Source organism: Bison bison, unplaced genomic scaffold (genome assembly GCF_000754665.1).
Source record: "Bison bison bison isolate TAMUID 2011002044 unplaced genomic scaffold, Bison_UMD1.0 scf7180017864274, whole genome shotgun sequence".
NCBI classification, from domain to species: domain Eukaryota; kingdom Metazoa; phylum Chordata; class Mammalia; order Artiodactyla; family Bovidae; genus Bison; species Bison bison.
The window spans coordinates 4,035-26,746 of record NW_011494846.1 but is presented as its reverse complement, the minus strand read 5'-3'; positions in this window follow the sequence as shown (position 1 = coordinate 26,746).

The following is a 22,712-nucleotide window of genomic DNA, read 5'->3' as shown; positions in this document are numbered from 1 at the left end:
ATGTTGGCAATTTGATCTCTGGTTCCTCTGCCTTTTCTAAAACCAGCTTGAACATCAGGAAGTTCACGGTTCACATATTGCTGAAGTCTGGCTTGGAGAATTTTGAGCATTACTTTACTAGCATGTGAGATGAGTGCAATTGTGTGGTAGTTTGAGCATTCTTTGGCATTGCCTTTCTTTGGGATTGGAATGAAAACTGACCTTTTCCAGTCCTGTTGCCACTGCTGAGTTTTCCAAATTTGCTGGCATGTTGACAACAAAAGAGTCCGAAATGCAGTACTTGGATGCAGTCTCAAAAACGACAGAATGATCTCTGTTCGTTTCCAAGGCAAACCATTCAATATCACAGTAATCCAAGTCTATGCCCCAACCAGTAACGCTGAAGAAGCTGAAGTTGAACGGTTCTATGAAGACCTACAAGACCTTTTAGAACTAACACCCAAAAAAGGTGTCCTTTTCATTATAGGTGACTGGAGTGCAAAAGTAGGAAGTCAAGAAACACCTGGAGTAACAGGCAAATTTGGCCTTGGAATACAGAATGAAGCAGGGCAAAGACTAATAGAGTTTTGCCAAGAAAATGCACTGGTCATAACAAACACCCTCTTCCAACAACACAAGAGAAGACTCTATACATGGACATCACCAGATGGTCAACACCGAAATCAGATGGATTACATTCTTTTAAGCCAAAGATAGAGAAGCTCTATACAGTCAGCAAAAACAAGACCAGGAGCTGACTGTGGCTCAGACCATGAACTCGTTATTGCCAAATTCAGACTTAAATTGAAGAAAGTAGGGAAAACCATTCAGGTATGACCTAAATCAAATCCCTTATGATTATACAGTGGAAGTGAGAAATAGTTTAAAGGGCTGATAGATAGAGTGCCTGATGAACTATGGAATGAGGTTCATGACATTGTACAGGAGACAGGGATCAAAACCATCCCCATGGAAAAGAAATGCAAAAAAGCAAAATGGCTGTCTGGGGAGGACTTACAAATAGCTGTGAAAAGAAGAGAAGCAAAAAGCAAAGGCGAAAAGGAAAGATAAACATCTGAATGCAGAGTTCCAAAGAATAGCAAGAAGAGATAAGAAAGCCTTCTTCAGCGATCAATGCAAAGAAATAGAGGAAAACAACAGAATGGGAAAGACTAGAGATCTCTTCAAGAAAATCAAAGATACCAAAGGAATATTTCATGCAAAGATGGGCTCGATAAAGGACAGAAATGGTATGGACCTAACAGAAGCAGAAGATATTAAGAAGAGATGGCAAGAATACACAGAAGAACTGTACAAAAAAGATCTTCATGACCCAGATAATCACGATGGTGTGATCACTCACCTAGAGCCAGACGTCCTGGAATGTGAAGTCAAGTGGGCCTTAGAAAGCATCACTACGAACAAAGCTAGTGGAGGTGATAGAATTCCAGTTGAGCTATTCCAAATCCTGAAAGATGATGCTGTGAAAGTGCTTAAAAGATATAAGATATACTAAATAAAAACTGTTCCAGTATAGGAACCATGTCCTCTGTGTTTTGGAAACGTTTTCTGCTTCCCTGAATACGTGTATGGTGTGATAGCCAGCCTCCAGATGGCTCCTAGGGATCCCCAACGCTTGGCATTCACATCCACGCCCTCCCACACTCAATCAGTGCTGGTCTCTGTGACCATTAGAATATGATGGAAGCAATGGTGTATCAGGAAATGCATTGCAACTTCTGTCTTGCTTTCTTTTGGAGTCTTGGGAGAAGCCAGGTGCAGTGTCACAGGGACACCCAAAAAGCCAGTGAATAGGCTCATGTGGCAAGAAACTGAGGCCTCCTGCCAAGTGCCATCTGCATGAGCCATCTTCAAAGCCCCAGAGAAGCCCTGGGACTGATGATGACTGCAGCCCTGACCAGCATCCTGACTCTGAGCCACAACAACCCAACTAAGACATTCTTGAGTTTCTGACCTACAGAAACTATGAGATAATAAATGTTTGCTGTTTTAAGTCACTCCATTTTGGGGTAACATGATATGCAGCACTAGATAAGTAATACACATGGGTTCTCAGTGGACTGAGAGCACAATTCATGAGTGCTTCGATGCCATCTGTGGCTACCAGAAATCCCAAAACTTAAACAGTTTGATGGATTAATTGGCAAATTGTAAGACAGAAGATTCAAACAGAAATTAGGAAAACAGTATCAAATGACAGTTCGAATTTTCCCTCTGGAAAGCCTTTCATTTCCTTCTCTTCAATCATCGCCTGTTGAAACTCTGCCCATCTTTTACGGCTCAAATGTTTTTATTTCCACCCCAAATCTAGCATCAATGTGAGAATGTGGCATTTTCCACTCTATCTCTACCTGTGGCACTTTGTAATTTGTATGATTGTGTAAATAATGTGGATGCTATTTTCCTTCCAGACAGTATGAAATAAAAGTTAACTAGCTACACAGGCTTTGAGGTTTATACCCCAATTCCATACTTAATAGTTGAATGATTTCATGTAAGTCACTTGTCCCCTATATATCTGTAAGATGGACCTTACATAGTACCTACATCTTAGGGTTGCTATGAGGATTTAAACATGTAATCTATGTAAAGTCTTCAGCAAAAGAAATTCCCAATAAACATTCATTATATTAAAACTATTATTCCTAGCCAGCTCCAAGTAAAGCTTGTCACTGTGAAATTAAACCTTGGCATAATTCCCAAGCTGAATGCTTATTAGATCGTGGAAAAAAGTTAGTGAGCTCTCCAAGCTTTAGTTTCCTTATATGTAAACTAGAAATAAAATAAACTCTCTCACTGGGCCTTGGGAGGATAAAACATTATATAACAAATGTAAAACACCAAACACAGAGCCTGACAAATGGTAGGCGGGCAACAAATGTTCATTGCTTCCTTTCCTCTCAGTTTCTTAAAGTAGATACTGAGCAGGGTGGCTGGGGGCTGGCTGCTAAACATGCTAGATGCAAACGGGAAAATGTGTTTCAGGCCTGGTATGTTGAATTGAGTCGGACATAAACCTAAACAGCTTTGTGTTGTTGAACATGCCTGGTTAAGACATACAAGTCACTTTCCCCATCTTATTTAATAGCACAGGTAATGTTAAACCTTATTTATTTTTACGTTACTTTCATTTATTTATATTTCCTACATGGTCAGTTTTCAGTAGTTGCTGTAATTAATGACATAATCTGAGATCTAAAGATTCTAATATTTCTAATTCATGTTCAGTGAATGAAAGGGTGACATACACTTGGACATACCTTTGTGTGGAAACTACTGGCCTTGGTCACTTGCAAAGTGATCTTAGGGGCAAAGACAATGGGTCTGAGTTCCACTGGAGCCCCACGCACAGTAACAGGATGTAGATGTACAGGCGTCAGACTAGCCAGTAGGAGACCAGGTTCCAGCCCCAGATGTGCCACCATCTTGCTGTCTGTTTTAGATAAATTATTTTTTTCCAGAAGGGCAGGCTGTTGCAGGGGAAAGTGAGTCAGTGTTCACATTTGAATCCTCACTCTGCCTCTTCAGATTTGATAATTCCACTGAGCTTTAGTTTCTAAGAAATTGGGGGCAGTCATGTCTAACTCATAGCTTTGTGATTTTGAATGAAATAAACACATGTAGCTTCTAGTACACAGTAGGTATTTAATAAACAAATGCTTGCTTTTCTTTTCTTCTCTGACCCTCAGTTTCATCATCTGTAAAATGGGCCAGTTGAATTAAGTTACTGCTGGTTCTAATGTTCTGTTACTGTAGGAACTACACTATTAAATGGCACTTGCTATTTGAATGCAGTGAAGTGCTTTATCTAGCTATAATAAGAACAAAAGCATTTGTGGTAGTGTGGAGAAGGGAAAACCCAAAAATTCCTAAATGTATGTGTCTAAGAAGGCCTGCCCAGTACAGATTCAGTAATTATTTAATTTGCATTCTGTTGTGTCTACAGATGGGCAGATGATAGCAATCAAATCATAGGGTATTAGTCAGAGACTCTGTATAGTAAATAGTAGCAGAACAGATCCAGTAACATCAAGCCAGTTGGCAAAGTCACCCTTTGGGCAAAAACAATGTGTGGTTGGTTGACCTTTTCCTCTTTTTTTCCCCCAAATCATGTCCTGCTTATTTCCTAAGTTAGTTAGAATCAACCACCCCAATACATAAATTATTTACTTATTTTAAATTAAGATAGAGAAAATGAAAGGTAATCAATTCAAGGAGCTTGATTTAGGTTGAAAAAATATGTGTGTGCATGAGTCTGTGTGCCCATGTATATAAAAAGAGTGTGAGAACATTCAGTCTTATACAGCTTATAAAGAGGGCTTATTTTTATTAATAGATGATGGGCTAATTGAGTTTTTTGTGTGTGTTTTGTTGTTCACCTAACTTTTCTGTAATTATTATATGCTACGGGTTACAGTCCATAGGGTGGCAAAGAGTCAGACATGACTGAAGTGACTCAGCATGCAAGCACCTTGGTAGTAGAGGGAAAATGAGTTCTAAGTATAACAAGAAGCTTAGGAGACTTAGGGGACTTAGGCGGGCTCCCCAGGTGGCACTACTGGTAAACAATCCGCCTGCCAATGCGGGAGAACTAAGAGGTGTAGTTTCCATCCCTGGGTGGGGAAGATCCCCTGAAAAAGTGAATGGCACCCCACTTTAGTATTCTTGCCTGGGAAATCCCATGGACAGAGGAGCCTGGAGGGCTACAGTCCATGGGGCCACGAAGGGTCGGACACGACTGAAGCGACCTAGCGTATGGGGACTTAGGCAGATTTCCTCCCTCTTCTCCACCCATCCCTGCAATTCAACCTAAAGGTCAGAGGACCTCACCATCCCCTTGTGACAATTCCCCAAGTAAATAAGGCAAAAATTCACTTTAAGAAACTGAACCTAAGGGTCTAGGTTCACAGAATGTTGCCACATTTGTATCTTGTAACACTGATGCATTCTACCATTTGAAATCCATGAACATCTTTGCATCCTTGTACCACTGCTCCTGGAAGTCTTCCCTACTGCTGCCATGGACACCAGTATCCTACAGGAGGTAGTAGGAAGAGTCACAAGGCTCAGGATTATCATTCTAGCTCCATTCCTAGTAGCTGTGTGGGTTTGGGAAGTGACTTGATGATTGGAAACATGGGTTACTTCACCAGTAACATGGGGATAATAACAAGTATGTCACAAGTTTCCTATTCCAGGAATAACTGAGACCATAAATACCAAGTCCCTGGCACTGAAAATGTGGGTCTGCTTTTCACTGTCATTTCCTCTTGTAACTTCTGGGTACACGTGTGTCCAGATTACTGAGGAAGCATAGGATATGGGGCTAGTGTAAAAAGTCAGCTGTCTGGGATGATGTGTGAAGTGGGATCTTGCTTTCCAAAGACAAGGATTAAGCTGGACTAAGCCAAGTAATATTTTCTCCACTTGTGACCTATCAAATTTAGTCATCAAATAATGCATTATCAACTAAAAGGAACAGAAGATCTTACTGTGTAAGTTCAAAAGAAAAGTAAGGTCTGTTTTTAACTAACTGTAGCTGAATCTCTTTTTTTTTCTTCCTTTGCAACATTCTGTGACAGCCTATATTTCTCTAAAATGATAGAGCTGCATTGAGACTTTTTTTTTAACAAACTTGTTTTCTTTAGATGCTCTCATAAGTGTTAACTCGGAATTTTCTTCTTATAAAAACACAAGCCTGAATTTGAATAATATTGCTAACTTCAGACATTTGGTTCATGTAAATATTTCAGATGGACTATTAATTTTAAGTACTAGGGAGAAAATATTGTATTTACAGGGAAAACTTCTAATTTAGAAAATGTTTCCTTTAAATAACCTCCCAATCCTTCAAATAATATGAAAGGAAAATTAAAGGCCTAAAGGAACTACACATTCTGAGGCAGTTGTAAAACATGTTAGTGAAATTATTTTAGGAATTACCTAGGTACATAAAATATTTTAGATGGTTTTCCAAACTTTATAGAACCACCCTGGAATCCCTCCCTCTCCATCTTTACACTCTTCCCTTATCTTCTTTCTTAGTGAACAGCTTCATTATCCATCCAATGAGGATGACAGTTAATCCGCCTTTGCATGCTTAGGAATTCCAAACCTGATATTGAATCCCTAAGGATATCTAATGCAGAGGAGATCTGTTGTCAGATCTGTTTTTATCTTTTCTTGGACACTAACTTAGAATCACATCTTTCTCCCCACGTATGCGCGCACACGTGCACACACACACAGCCCTCTCATTTGGATACCCTCATCTGTGCTAACAAAACTCCCAGTGTTCAGATTCTCTTAGCATTTATCTTTCAGGACTGAAATCACTGCTTTATCTGCCTCTGTATTAGACAGCTAGCTACATGAGGCCAGGGGATGTGTCTGTTGAGCTCGAATCCCCAGCTATAGTTAGTGTTCCAAAAACAGTGAATTTTGGATAAATATAATCGAATTTTTATTGCATTTCATTCATTTACCTCTCTAGGCTCCATTTTCCTTATTTATGAAAGTAAAGAATTAGACTAGTCAAATTCTATACCCCATAATGTTTGTATTAAAAGCATCTGAGAGCTGCCAAAATAAAACAAAACCACCCCTTAACATAGGAAAACTCATATTATCTCACTTGACTCTCAAAGATTCTGATCTGTATACTTGGGCAAGGGCTGTAGAATTTGCTTCTGAAATGTAACAAGGTTTGGAATCTGGAAGCTCTGAGCTCTAGACATCATTCAAATGTTCTGTGCTTCCTACAGAAGAGATGCTAAATTTCTGAATCTGTTGTTTAAGGTCTCTTTCTTTGAACTCTGCTTTGTTTTCCAGTCTCAGGTATCACCTTCACCTTGCATCTTCTGATCCAGTCGCACTGAATTGCTTACAGAAAGACCTATCCCTGCTGGCTTTTTGTGCAAGGAATGCACCACTGTTGTGCTGACTGAAGCATGAAGTTTAGGTACAAACTCTTCCAAAAACATTTCTCTGATACTTTCTCTTCCCTTTTAGACCCTTTATTTTGCTTCTATAAAGGTATTTTTTATTGTACTATATCATCTTTGAGCTTCTTGAAGACACAGAACAGTTATTCAACTAGTGCTCTTTCCTTATTGTGGCAAATTATTCCTTAAACAAGTATTCACTGAGAATCTGTTATCTAAATTTACATCATTTTATACTCATACTAATAATATTGCAAGCATTGTTAATATCTTGCAAATGGGGAAACAAAGGCTTATAGAGGTTCAGTCACTTGAATAACCAGCCTCATGGCTGTTTACTAGTTGGAACTGAATTAGCTTCCAGGACTTTCTGATGTTACTTTCTTCACGTTACCATGTTTTCTTAAGGGAACAAAAGAATGAAGAGAAATATGATTTGAAGTAGATTCTCTCAAATCTATTTCCTTATTCCTAAGTAAATGCTGACTCATTTTTAAAATTGAGGTGACATTGGTTCATGACATTATATAAGTTTTGTGGCTGCAATATTATATTTCCACTTCTTTATACACTCTAGAGTATTCACCACGAAAAGTTTGGTTTCCATTTATCACCGTACAGTCAACACCCTTTATGCATTTCAGCCTCCCTAAAATTGATTCATTCAGATCACTTCTTAGAAGCCACATTTGGATAAACTAGAGTTTCCTGTAAACTCAGAGGAAATCAGTACAGTTTAGCCAATGTTGTTGTTGGTTTTTAAAATTTATTTATTTATTTTAATTGGAGGCTAATTACTTTTTACGATACTGTGGTGGTTTTTGCCATACTTTGATGTTAATCAGCCACGGGTATACATGTGTGCCCCATCCCGAAACCCCCTCCCACCTTCCTTCCTATCTCATCCCTCTAGCCAATGTTTTAAGAGAGTTTGCAGGAAAAAAATTCTCAGTAGTAAAATCATAAAGAGGATTCCTTTGGGATTTGTTAGCAACTTAATTTAAAAATTGAAGTTTTATGCTTTTCTTGTTCTTGTGTTTTAAGGCTGTTCCACCCTGCCAAGAAGGCTTCCCTGGTGGCTCATATGGTAAAGAAACTGCCTGCAATGCAGGCGACTCTGGGTCAGGAATATCCCCTGGAGAAGGGAATAGCTACTCACTCCAGTCTTCTTGTCTGGAGAATTACATGGACAGAGGAGCCTAGTGGGCTACAGTTCTCGGTGTTGCAAAGAGCCAGACACAACTGAGCGACTAATACTTTCACTTCTTTCACCTCACGTTCACCTTGCCAAGGGCTTGGAAATTTGAATTAGGAATAAATGGTGGTAGAGAAGATCAGAGATGGCATGAAGGTTTTTCTTGGGGAGCTTCAGGCCCTGCCACTTTCCTCTAAAGCTTGACAAGACGAAAAGATAATTAACATGAGAGCTAATATTTATTAAATGCATATTAGGTACTTGACATTTTGCTTAGTGTTTTATATTTATTTGTTGAGGGTTTCCAAATGTTAGTCATTTCTATATCACTTGTATGGATTTTGCAAGCTCTAAGTGTCACCTACACTATTATTTACTTAATGTTTTTCCTTCAGTGGACTTTACTCATTTTTTCCCCCTTTTGTTCTAAGCCATGCCATGCTCAGTGACGTCAGTAACGTTTGACTCTTGCGACCCCATGGACTGTAGCCCACCAGGCTCCTCTGTCCATGGAATCTTTCAGGCAAGAACACTGGCGTGGGTTGCCATGCCCTCCTCCAGGGGATCTTCCCGACTCAGGGATCAAACATTCACCTCCTCTATCTCTGGCACTGCAGGCAGATTCTTTATTGCTGAGACACCTGGGAAGCCCTTAATTCTAAGCAATAGTCCACAAATATGAAGTCTGTTACATATTTCTATATTCAATTAGTTTTCAATTTACATCTTTTCTAAAACACAATAAAATGAATTTTAAAAAGTGCAAGTGTTACCTGAAAAGCATATTGGACCACAGTTTGGGAAACACTTTGTTTCATTTAAACCCTCAATAGAACCCTTTGCGTTGAGAACTTATTATCTTTTGCATTCAAAAGGGAAAAGTGAGGCAAAAAGAGTAAATAACTTGCCTAATATTATAAGCTGAAAAGTGAAAATCACAGTCTGAACTCAGATCTGTGTTATTCCACAACCCAAGCCCTAAAATATTATGACATTCTTCTCCAGCCTTGGGAAAGATTTCAGTCATACCTCCACAATTTTGCATATGCCATGACTGTAATTTTGTAAAAATATGAATGTGCTTGAAATTGAAAGTAAAATAAAAAATTAAAATAGATGTGTGGGGTTGATTTTCCTTTCCATTTCCCCCCAAACACCTTAATATTTTACCCTTGCTTTGCTTTTGGGTTTCCCAGGTGGTGCTGGTGGCAAAGAACCCCCCTGCTGGTTCAGGAGATGCAAGAGACGTGGGTCTGATCTTCCTGTGGGAAGATCCCCTGGAGGAGGAAGTGGTAACCCATTCTAGGATTCTTGCCTGGAGAATCCCATGAACAGAGGAGCCTGACAGGCTACAGTCCACAGGGTCACAAAGAGTTGGACACGACTGAGCGTCTGAGTACGTTTTGCTTTTATGATTGAAAAAAGGTACAGAGATCTCTAAGACAATCTCTCTGATCAGTCCTAACATTTCAGAGGTCCGATTTAATACCAATATTCATCCAGCAGTAGTAGTTGCTCAGTCGTGTCGGACTATTTGTGACCCCGTGGACTCTAGCCCACCAGGCTCCTCAATCCGTGTATAATTGTGTGGGTCTGATTGTTTATTAAAATTTTCTCAAAAATATTAAAGATGGTATTTATTGTCCATGAGCTGATTTTGATGCTTTAGGCTCTCTGTCCTTGCTTCTGCTGGCTCAGTTAGAGAGGGTGGTACTGAAAGTTTTTAGGAACAGATTTGTTTGAGTAATGAGGAGTGAGAATTTTTTCCAAGCACCTGTGAACTGTTTATGCTAATTGGGTCATAGCTGATGCTGCCTGTGTGTGGGCTGCGTCTTTAGTCCACTCTCTATATGCTGTATGTGAAAGCAGGCGTTATTAATCGAGCAGTTATTTTATTGTATTTTCGTATGACTTTCTTCCTCTCTGTGTCTCATCCTCTCATCTTCTCTTTTGCCTCTTGTCCTTATGCCCTACTTACGAGCCCTGAATCACAGTATGTGACAAAGCAGGTGCTTGCTGGGGGCAAAGGCACAGAAAGCAATGGAAAGCCATGTGCATGTAAACGGACGGCACCGAGAAGCTACTTTGTGTGCAGAGAAATGTCCTGTTCAAGGGCACACCCAGAAACGGGAGCTTGGGCTTCACGGTCATCTATATATGCACAGAACTGGCAGGCTGGCTATCTCCACAATATCTTCCTTCTCGATCTGCGTTCACCCTCTCCTTCATAATGTTCCCTGCATTAAACACAGGTTTGGAGAGCCTGAATGCGAGCAATTACAGGTCTAAAATGGAGTGTGTGGGAGGTTAAGAGGGAAGGCTTGGTAGTTAGCTTGTCACCCATGAGTGAAGCACAGCAGGCTGCTTCCTGGCTAGAGCTACAGAGAGAAAAAAACAACCAGAAAAATGCCCCAAACTGAGTATTTGTTGAGGGCAATGACTTCAGCATCATAAAAACAAGGCTGGAAGCTACATAAGAAAACTGTCGCCTGAAGCACCTCTCAGAGACAAGGGTCTGAAAAGTAGTCTGATGACACGTTAACTACTTGGTTAAGGACATCCCCACAAAGACAGAAAAGGTGCAGCCCGTTTTGCTGTGCTGGCCCTAGCAGAGCTCTGAGGGGCAGATGGGTGAATGGAAACGGTTAGGTCCAGCTGGCAGCTGTGCCCGCAGCGAGGACACAGCTGCTTTAGAATCACTGTTTTTGCCTCAGTCCTTAAAGAGCGAATTATGAGCTACGTGTAAGAAAGTTTCAGGGGACGGACGTGGAGAAGGAATATAACCTGCTCAGGTGTCTGGCTCCAATGTAGGGCTTAGGTGGGTATCCACGGCCACCTTCCAGGAGTGTGAACGGCAGCCAGCTTGAGGATTAAGCATTCCCAAGTATAAGGACTTGCCTAGGTAGTAAAGGTCTGAAGAAGGAAGGAGAAAGGAATCTCAACTAAAGGACAGCCCAGAGCTAGTTTCTGGAACGTGTTCAGAGCAGCTTTTGACTTGATCTCAAGTAAGTTCATCAGAGTAAATGTTGAGGGGTTCAAGCCTTCCTTTTATTTTTAGGCAAAATAAAAACTCAGTCTTCACAGACTATTGTATATTAAAAAGTCCTTCTAAGAAGGATACTATTCAGGAACCCCTGGAAATCGATTTTAAAGGTTAATTCTTTTCAATAGTGCACCAACTCCCTCCTGCTGTATTTTCTTTTTGCCTTTGCTTTTTTCCCCCCTGCTTTATAGAAGGTACATCAGAGTTGATGACTTTCTTCCATTTCCTGCTTCTCTATGTATTTGAAAATTAATTTTGCCTGTCCCTCCCCTCAGCCTTAAGCAGAGTCTCTATTTCCAACTAAAGATTTTAATTATTTAAAGGTCTTAGGGAGTTTTTATTTTCTCTATCATGAATTGTCAAAAGTCCTTTCCTTGAATCCCAAGTTTCTCTTTGTAACGCAGATTTAAGCATTTTCATTCCTTTAGTTCCACCGAGACCTTTAGTAAATCTTAATACTTCCACTGTATATCAAGGATGGTACTAGGCATCCAGAATATGGTATTTAAGATCACCACCATCTATGTAGGTAACAGGCACCTAATAACAAAACAAGAGTTTCAGTAACTAATCAATAATAACAATGTACCAAGCACTTCATAAGCACACCTCCTTCATTCTCAGAAACCCCTATGAATGTGGATCTAGTATTATATGCATTTTGATTAGGACCCTGAGGCTTAGAGAAGTAAAGCCATCTACATGAACTCATGCATCTAGTAAGTGGTGGAAGCAGAATAATATAATACGCTAGTGGCTAGAATATAAGCTAATCAGAATATTATGGGAGAAAGTCCTGGAAAAATCAGGCAAGACATCACAGAGGAGGCGACGTTGGAGCTGGGTCATAAACACCAGGAAAGAAAATAGCAGGCACTGGGGAATTCCCTGGCTGTCCAGTGGTTAGGACTCTTATGCTTTCTCTGCCAAGGGTGCATGTTCAATCCCTGGTCAGGGAACTAAGATCCCACACAAAAAAAAGAGAAAGAGAAAGAAAGAAAGAAAATAGCATGAACACTTTCTATGTAGATGACTGTTGTTAACAATTTGCAAACAACTGAGTGCAATCAAATGTCTTTTGTCTCTTGGGGCCACGTGAAGAAGTCCCAGGGGCTTAGACTTTAGGTTTACAGTACATTAAACTCAAAGCTAAAGACTGAAAAAGACTTCCCTCATAGCTCAGTTGGTAAAGAATCCACCTGCAATGCAGGAGACGTGGGTTTAATCCCTGGGTCGGAAGATCCCCTGAAGAAGGGAATGGCAACCCACTCCAGTATCCTTGCCTGGAGAATCCCATGGACAGAGGAGCCTGGCGGGCTACAGTCCATGGGGTCGCTCAGAGTTGGACACGACCGAGCAACTAAACCACCAAAGACTGAAAAACCAGCTGTTCTGGCAGATTTCACAGGGTGGAGAAAAGAGGAGCTGGAAGCTAGTTGGGGTGGGGGACAGGGCGGGAAATGGTGGAGAGAGGGGGTTTTAGATTAGTTTCTGACTTAGCTGCTCACCGGGGCATTCATCAGTTGTCAAAACTGGCATTTTCCTTTGTCGAACAAGACAATGTAGACGACAGAAAAGATGCATTAGGATGAAGTAACGACTACAGCACCTGGTTCCAGTGCCAGGAGTGATTTAAAATGATAAAAGAGGGGGCAATTGTGAGCAGGAGTCATAAATTTGATCGTCTAGTAACATTAGACAAATGGCTGCCTTTTTATGTATTTTCCCTTTTGAATGTCATTTAAACACCCAAAGATATTGATGGTCTTGGAGGAAAGAACCTGAACACAGTAGAGAGGGCATGATTGTTGTGGTAAGAAGAGACCTACTGCTCCATCCAGGAGGTCTTTGGTCTCCTCCACCTTCTCAGGATGAGCTCTGTGATCTGGGCATGTGGCTGAACCACTCTGAGCTTCCCCGTCTTCAGAGGTGTGACTTGGTCACAAACGTTATGTTTACTGCCTGTGGGGTTGTTGGAGTCAGATATCCTTGAATTCAGCTTCTGACTACGCTATGATTTAAATGTATGAAAGTCAAAGTGTTAGTTGCTTAGTTGGGTCCGACTCTTTTCGACACCATGGACTGTAGCCCCCCAGGCTCCTCTGTCCTTGGCATTCTCCAGGCAAGAATACTGGAGTGGGTAGCCATTCCCTTCTCCAGGGAATTTAAATGACAGTCTTTTCTAATCTGTGAAATGAGCATTATAACTCCTCTTTTGCTAAATTTCTTTGAGGATTCACAGATACAATGAATACGCAGAGTGCAGCACTGATGCGTAGTCCAGTCTTTAAAAAAAAAAAAGCCCACTTGCACCTTTCCAATGGTTTGGATTTCTTTAAAGGGAAAGACATAGATAAAGATACTCAGGCAAGAATAGCTGCATGATTGTGCTGAAACCTCCTTTCCTGTAAAATGGGAGGTCAGAAGTTCACAGCCCCGGTTGCACATTTGAATCACCCGGCATAATTTGATAGATTCCCAAGTGTGGGACTCACACCAAGGATTCTGACTTAATTGGTTTTGTCCCAGGACTCCAGCCTTGAGGCCACAGAAGCTTACCAGGTGTTTCTAATGTGCTCCAGGTTCAATCATTGCCTCTCACACTTTAGCATAAATTGCCTCGCTATCTTGTTAACTTTAGATTCTGATTCTCTAGGTCTAGGATGTCTGAAATTCTGGCATTCTTAACAAGTTCCCTGATGACACAGAGGCTGCTAGTCTGGAGCTGAGCTGAGTGATTAATGCTTCATAACGCTAGTTCTCAACCTTCAGGGTTCACCAGAATAACCCAGCGGCTTGTGTAAAATGTGGCACTGGGGCCTGGGTCGGGCCCTTACCAATTCTGGATTACTTGGTTTAGGGCAAGGGTAGAGAAAAATCACTGAACTATAGTGTTCATTTCAACCTAAAATCCTGTGATGCCAATTTTGTGATTTTATGATTTCCCTCCCAGCTTAGGTAAAAAAAAAGTATGACTCTGAAGCTGAGTGTGTGGGAGATCATTGTCAGAAGCATGAAAGACGGGTGATTGCAAGTTACGTGATGTCAGGATGTGACTGGTCTTGATATCACGTGCATCTTCAGCCTCCACAATTTTCCCTTTGTGTTAATGGGGACTTTTGCAGGCTCCCTGTGTGAGCCGTATTTACTGTTGAAGAAGCATCACAGGTGAACCGGGAGGGCATCCTTCACTGGCGGGAGATGAACAGGATGACTCTGGACTTTTTTTCTGCTCCTTGTTAACACATCATGGTTTCTACAGCAGAATCCCTCAGGAGAAGCGAGCTCATCTTCCCTACCCAGAGATCAAACCAAGGGAATAATGGAGATGGGGGGAAATAACAAGCCTGCTTTATTCAGCAGAGCAGAGGACTGGCTTTTAAAAAACTCTCTGGGAATTTCAGCAGAATCTGTCCCAGAACAGATCTTAGATCATTTTTCTCTTTTTCTTATCTTTCTGGATTCCTCTTGCTTTTAGTAGCTCAAAATATCCTCTACCCAGGGACAGGCTTTTTGCCACTTTCCAAGAGAAAGTGAAAAACAACCTTGATGGGGTCACAAACATTGCAATTCTTGTTGCTTTGGATAACCATTCTTCATGTAATTAATATAGAAGGGCTGTTTCCCCAAAAGTTTATGAATTTGTACCCCAACTGATGCAAGGAAAGTAATGTGTGGAAAATGAAATTATTTTCTTGGTTTCCCCTTTAAAATACTTACACCTGTCCTTGATCAGTCTATTGACAAGTCTGCATTGCCTCAAGAATGCACAACCCAGTAAAAGGCAATAATCATACATCAGTTTAGCCAACCAAATCCTAAGTCGTCCACATTCCAGGTACTTAATACAGTATTTCCATGTGGGCCTTCTTTATAGAAGAGGGTATCCAGTGGGGGCTGCTCGACCTCACTAACATCCCCCTGAGGCTGGGCTGGGCTGGGCTGGCCGTGGAGAAAGCTGCTGTGTGCTGCATTGTAGCAGCAGCGAAAGGCCCTGATTGCTCCACATGCCTTTCTCAAGAGCCAGCCACCGTCCTGCCCTCCTTTCCCTGGTCCTGCGGGCCTTGCCATTGGCTTTCGACATCCACTCTACCACCTGTGCATTTGGTTCAGAAAGGGAAGGTGTAAGCCCCGGTCCTCAGCCCTCTGCACACTCACTGGAGTCCCTTCTTCGGGCTGAGGGCCTTGTGGTCCAGGGAGGTGGTGTCTGTGCTGAGCGGAAGGAAGCTGCTGTGAGGAAGCTGGAAAAATGCAGTGACAAGTCACAGTGGCAGCAAGTCACTCCCCAGCCAGGAGACCCTGGGGATGATTAGTCCTAGGCGATGGGGCTCTGGGGAAGCTGTTGGGAGAGGGGTTCTCAGTTTTAAAGTGAAAGGAAGGATAGAAGTTTCTCTTGGTACTCCCTGTTTTTCAGTTTTGCCCCAAAATTTACTTAAAATTGACTTTTTGTGTGTGTGCTAAAAAAAATAGGAGGTTCAGTCTTATCAGGTAGCACTTTTGTTTGTAAGGCAGTGGCTTCCTTTCAAATCTCAGAGAAGGGACAGCCTTTTGCAAAGATGTTTATTTTATTGCTTTGCTCATGTATGGTGTTTCCCATGTGGCAGTTGAAAGCATTTTCAAGTCTTACCTCATTAGTGCTCTTAACAACTCATGACTTGGGCCTATGCATGACTGAAGGGCTGAACAACAACACTGTTCCCATTTTTCAGGGGAGGACATTGAAAGTCAAAGAGGTTAGTTTTCCCAGGTTGACTGTGGCAGACCCAGGGTTTGAACCTCGGCAGTCAGGGTCTGGTTGTAACCACTGTGTCATCCTCCCTCTAATGGTGAGGAAAGTGGCCCCGTTCTGGGGTGGAAGGAGAGAAATCAGACAGGATGGACTGGTTCTTAAATGTTGGTCCTCAGAATAGTGGGATATCTGGGTAATCATCATTGGACCTCTTACTTAAAATGCAAACTCCTAGGTCTTATACTCGGATTTCTGATTCAAGAAGTCAGGGGGTTTATGAAAAACCCACCTGGATGTTGTTTAGGGAGCCCCCACTCTTACTACAGATCCACAACTCCTTCATTGGAATATCATTCTGATTATCCCCAAATGAACGTCCTATCAGGCAGCCGAGGCAGCTTACGCTACCACCTCCCATGCACTTTCCAGCCTTTCCAGCTCTGGTGTCTAAACCACAGTCACCGATGGTGACAGTTCTGACCACTCCACCCCCGGCTCCATCTGCCGACAACCACCAGGCTGCCTTGAGTCCTCTGAGCCTCCCACACCCTGACTGCTTTCCTTCCGTCAATGCCTGGAGCCCACGGCTCTTAAAGGCTTAAACCGTGGCTCCTGCAAGGCAAAATGGGCATCTTTAGTATCTGTGATTTGCTCCCTTTCTCTGCTCTGTTAACAGAAGTGCAGCTCAGGTGCATGACCCCCAAGCACCAGCATTATTCTCCTGTTCAAATGGAGTGGACAGATGCAGCAGTGTTTCAACACAGAACCAGAGATGGGATGGAGCCCTGCCTCAGCTCCCCCGTTTCTTCTGGCCTCCGTCTGCATCTGCTCCTAGCAGCTTCTTCCAGACCCAGAAGGCGCTGGAGGATCTGGCCAGCATCTCAGGCTTCTGCTAACTCAGTAACATTCTCATGTCTCTTTCAGTGGCTGAGAGGAGCGATGCTGACTACACGTACCCACAGGGATGAGAAGAATTAGCTGTTGCTGATGTGCATACTGACCCAAGCCCATCAACCAGATAATTACCAGTCTCTGTTGCCTTTAAGACTGGATCCTATCCAGGAAAATGGAAGCAGAGAAGGAGGAGGCTTGCAAGCCACTGAAGTTGCTGTGAGAATTTGGCGTGAGAGCCAGGCAAAACCAAATCAGAAGAGACAACTGGGAAACCCAAGGCAGAAGTCAGCAGGGCCCTGTGTGAAGTGCCCATTAGCACGTAGCAGTGAAAGATGCCAGCTTTGTCAAAACAGCATCTATCCTTTTTAGTTCTCCCTCGTGACTTCCAAGAATTCAACTACTTCTCTATTTAAGGATATGGACATTGCCTTTCTCTCTGTGTTACTTGTACCATTTGGGATAGGCCCATGCTCAGGTTTCCTGATTACCTTAAATAGTCCACGGAAAAGGGAAAATAGGCTTTAAAAAACTCTCCTGCCTGTCGGGAGAGCCCATGTAATCCCCCAGCCTCATTCTGTACTTCAGTGTGCACGCACAAGTTTCTAAGTGCACCCTGGAACAGAAGAACAAGCAAAGTGGAGCCTAATTGACCATCTTAAAATCTATAATTTAAATGTATACATCAGCCACACTTCACAACAGGCAAGTTCCTTTGTGTTCCCCAAGGACACTGCTGATTGCTCGAGTCTGTGATTGAATTCATCTAAAATAGATCAGGATGCTGTTTGTAGGAGTTCAAAGCCTCTCTCAGGAGCCTCTCACCCAGCTGGATTTCAGACAGAGAGGTCAGGGTGCCCTGGGTCTTCTCCAGTTCAGAGGCTGAAAACTCCACCTTTTCCTGGGGCTAAAAGCATCCTTGAAGTCTTTCAACCTTACACTTTGGTTGCAACGAGGTGGGGGCATCATTTTCTAACATAGCTTTCCAAGGGGCATTTGTACAAAAGCTGGGTAGGTTGCTTTTGAACCAAATCAAGAAGTTTAGGTTAATTCATTTTGCTGTATGCCTGCCTCCATGCCAGAAACAGCTCGGTAGGGGTTACCAACTGAGAAATCCCAGTTGTTGAATTCCTGCAGCAGAGCTTACACTGCTACAGGCCACAGGGCATTGTTAATATAAAACCAACATGCAAATGAGAGGAGTTTCCTGTCTTTAATTACCTTGAGCTCCTTGGCTGTAGAAGAATCTCTGAGCCGACTCAACATCCAAGAGTCTAGGAGCAGACTCCACATCCAGAAAATAATCCATTTTGGGATAATCCATGCTTGATGTTCCAGAAACAAGAGTTTTAAGGCAAAAGAGTCACTTGTATTGCCTATGGGAGAGAAAAAAAAATCCACAATACTTTAGACTGTCAAATATGATTTGGAGATAAGAAATATCCCATTAAACATGCCATTATTTGACTGACATTTCCAGTTTTAAATCCATCTGTCAACAGAGCTTTCCTACTGTATAAGAAAATGAAGCATTTCACCAACATTTATTAAAAGTAATATATTCTACTCAGAAAATACAGGTGATCCAGGCTAAAGAGAGATAACATACCAGTTTTTCTTTGCTGTGTATTAACTGGAAAATAAGCTTTTAAATTTTCATGCTGTTTTCAAAAGGTCTGATAAATGACATCATTAAGTATCAGCTGTTCTGAACATTGATCCTTAATTGATCCAGGGACTTACAATCCCCCTTGAGCAGTGAGCACTAACCTGGGAATCAGAGCCTCCACTTACAGATGCCTTGCATTTATGACACATGCTAACATGTTTGCTGTAAAAATGCCTTGCATTCCTTCCTTGTAGTGATTTCCTCCAGCACGTTTTATAAAGTGCTAAAGACCATCACCTGCTTGCCTCTGACACAGGCTGCTTATGAAAAAGAAATCTGGTTTGCCAAGCACCAGCAATTATTTCCGAATTGCAATGATCCCCATAATATTATCATGCCTGTCAGGAAGCTAATATATTTCATTAAAAAAAAAAAAGCCTGTTAGGTTCTTTCTAGCATATGTAGTCTTTCTCAGATACTTGCACAAACGTAGTATCTATTTCTGCAGGATGTTTTTGGAAAGAAGTAACAAGACCAAGTCATTAAAATCAAACTCAGAAGGATAATCTAATTCGTTTTTCTTTCTAACAGTGCATATTTTAAGAAGCCAAATCTGCTAGAAGGAAACTTTTAAAAATATCCAAAAGCTACCCCAACAGCAAATCATACTTACTGCAAAAAAAGAGGAAAAAAAAAAAATCAAGGGTTAACTGCCGGCAGTAAGAGCAATTTCAGTCAGAGTGTCTTTGATCTCACTAAATATTCCCGGTGAAAGTAAACAATTTTGATTGTTTGATTAGATCGGCAATGAATAACATATACCCAACTGCTGGACTTCTTTATCAGATAAAATGGCCAGAGCATGTTACCTTAGCAACGGAAGGTGACGCCAGCCCCAGCCTCTTTGTATCCTCCACTGCGAAGGAAGAAAATGACCAGCTTCCCGTGTAAAACTTTGGCAGAAAACCATCACCATCAAAATCTACATGTCACCATCACACGGGTCCAATACCCCATCTCTCCCTCCCCATCTCCACCCCCATCGCCACCCCCGGCCACCGCCACTCATCCTCAGGCAGAGAACTGTCATAGTCATTTTAAAAAATGGTTTTGGTTTAATTATTTTTAGAGCTTCAAGCTCCAGTTTTATTTGCAATTACAACAGGAATACACGGTTAAACAGTTAATATGGTAGAAAAGTTGTCGGGGTACCAGTCCTTACCCTAATGCTGGCTGAGGGTGGTGGGGACAGGCCATCTTAGCTGGCATCTGTTAAACATTCCCCTGTTATAATTAATACATGGATCAGTCACCAGCATCTAGGCTGAAAATAACTCTCTTCCTTCTTCGAATCAGTCACTGCAAGAGGCTTGAAAAGCTGTCTGAAATTTCCTAGGTTTTGCAAGCTGCATTGTAATGTAAATCTTTTGGGAGATTTCCTCCCTCCAAAAGGTAAATGAAACCCCGAAAGATAAATGAAAGGAAGAGTCTTGAAGTTAGCAGATACTCACCAGCACTTGTTGGCCCCTTTCGACAGGACACGGCTGAGCATAAAACGAAGCTATGCAACGCTGCTGAGCCCAGAAGCCCAAATGAACAGCTTCTAATTTTCCCTTCAATCTCAATTCAAGAGCACCGAGCAGAGGCAAGTGACGGATCTGCCCGTTTTATATTGTGATGAAATGCAACCCCTAAGACGAGATCTGAGGGGAGCTGCTCTTTAGAACACATTAGACTGCTAATTTAAGAAAACTGAAAGGTTTTGTTTTACTGTCTTTTATGTGTTCTCTCTGCTACCCCCTCAGTTTAATTTGCATTTAAAATTGCGCTCGCTCACGTCTCCTCAGTTCTCCAAGGTGTGGAGTACTTTCTAATCAGGACAGGCTGCTTGGGTAGGGTTTGGTGCAACGTCACTTTTATTCTGAGCTCCAGAACAAGGTGGGTAATTATAATTGCGGGCTGTTTTCTGGGGTAAAGTAAAGAGTGAATGCTTGATTTCACCCCCCTCCCTCTTTCCTGGCCTTTCTTCCTCTTCCACTTCTGATTGTTTGGTCAGATTTCCCACTGGCATAATGTCAGTTTGCCTAAATGCAATCTTTTCTGTCTGAATGTAACAAAATAAACATAACAGCAAAAAGAAACTTTGTTTTGATACCTGAGCTTATTCTGGTGATACAGCCTCCCTACCAAACCTCAGTAAGGATTTTTAGGCACAACACTTTGCGATCTGCTCATCAAAGCCATAATGGTAGTCAAATACAAGATCTCTAGTGGGTTTTCCATGACCCTCTTGTACCCTTTGTTGACAAGCAGAATTAGCAATAAGTGTGATGTGGTATGTACATATTGGATTGAGAAAAGAGAAGCTGCATTTAAGAAGTTACTTCAGGTTTAATAAAATGGGTATTCCCACAAATTTAAAACAAATCAAACAAGAAAAGAAGCCTTTGGAGGATGACCACCAGATTCCCTTCTCCCATACCCACAGCTCCATGGGCTACTCCTAAGACAAACCTGAACATCTCCTTCGGTATGTCTTATGGGTTTTCCCACCCAATGAGAGCAAGTCAGACACCAACCTGGTGCTGCAGAGTTAAGTCTGATTGATGAGAGAGGAAGCTGAAGCTACCAATCATACACCCTTACAGAGAAAGCAGACTTCGGACTCAGAATTCTCAGAGCTTTGCCCAGACCCAAAGACTGATTTCCCTAAGGTTATATTTCTGTTCAGCCCCCAGTGGAGGCATGCTGAACACTTGACATTTACGAGAGGAGAAAGCTGTCTTCTGGCTCCTTAGCTCCCAGTGAGATGTGGGCGACAGGTTCTGAACTCTATTGTGAGTCTACAGAAACTGTGATGACTCAGCGGTGAGAGAGAGTGTGTGTGTGTGCGCGCACACAATCCACTGCTGGTGAGCACAAATGAATACATGATTGAAAAGGAGATGATAAACTGGAAACTTGAAAAACAGAGTTGAACCCTGGGGGTTGGAGGATGGGTTTGGAATCAGTCGTTTCTAGAGAGTGGACCAAGAAAGGGAATTTGAAGTCTTACAAAATGGACATATAGTGTGAAAGGACCATGCTTTAAGAAAACTCCAAAAATTTTGACTTAAATGTATTTGGGAAGGGATGATTGATTATTCACTTGCAAAAGGGACTTCATTTTACCAGGTTGACTAGAGAACGACTGAGTTCTCTAACATGCCATGACCAAGTTCTGAAATAGGTTTTCAATAAATGATTTTACTCTCTGGGGAGCATAGCTGCAGATCACGTGTAAGAATAGCTGTGCAAGGCATTATTTTTAAAGGTGGGGAAGTACTGTAATGTTCAAAAGTCAATGTCAAAATCCGATCAGCTCAGGTCTGTTTTATAACTTTCATCTGCTCAAAAGCAGCACTTACAATGGCCCATTGTTCTGAGACATAATAGAACCAGACAGAGAAGAAGGCAAGGTTAGAGCAAGTATTCAGAATAACTCTTATGTAGCACTGAATGATTCAACCCAAAACATCCTTGAGATGTCAACTCTAGAAGTTAACTCAGACAATACTAACAGATCTTGGTGAGCTAGAGATAAAAAATTATATATATTAAAAAAAGCTAGAGTTGGGACTACCCTGGTGGTCCAGTGGTTAAGAAAATATGCTTCTAATGCTAGGAGCAGGGGTCAATCCTTCTTTGGGGAACTAAGATCCCACATACTGCTTGGTGTGGCCAAAAAAATTAAAAAATAAAAAGCCAGAGTTACATCTTTTACACTGATGGCATTGCAATATGAAATTTTAGCACTGTAAGGCTGAAATAAATAATATAGTGTTATTTAAAATACTGATTTGGCAGAGATGTTTATACTTCTCTATTGAGTAGGTGGTAAGAATAGGTGTGGACGTGTTCTATACACAAAAGAAGGGTTTGATTAAAAAGGGAAGCGTATTTCAAGATGGAATCTGATCCGTAAGGGTACCAGCTGGTATCAATTTACCTCTGAGGTGTACTTATTTATACGATTGGATAGCATAAGACCCAAACAAACTAGGAGAGAAGTTCACATGATCTGCAGTTAGACAGTTTGTTCCTTTCCTATCATCCAAATAATGAGCATCAGTGTCAGCCTGGGTTTACTCTGTTTGCTAAGAAATAAAGAAGTTTGTGTTATTGACAATTTTATGATTTTTCATTCTTGTTTAATTGCTTTACCATATTCCAGTTCAGTTCAGTTCAGTCGCTCAGTCGTGTCCGACTCTTTGCTACCCCATGAATCGCAGCACGCCAGGCCTCCCTGTCCATCACCAACT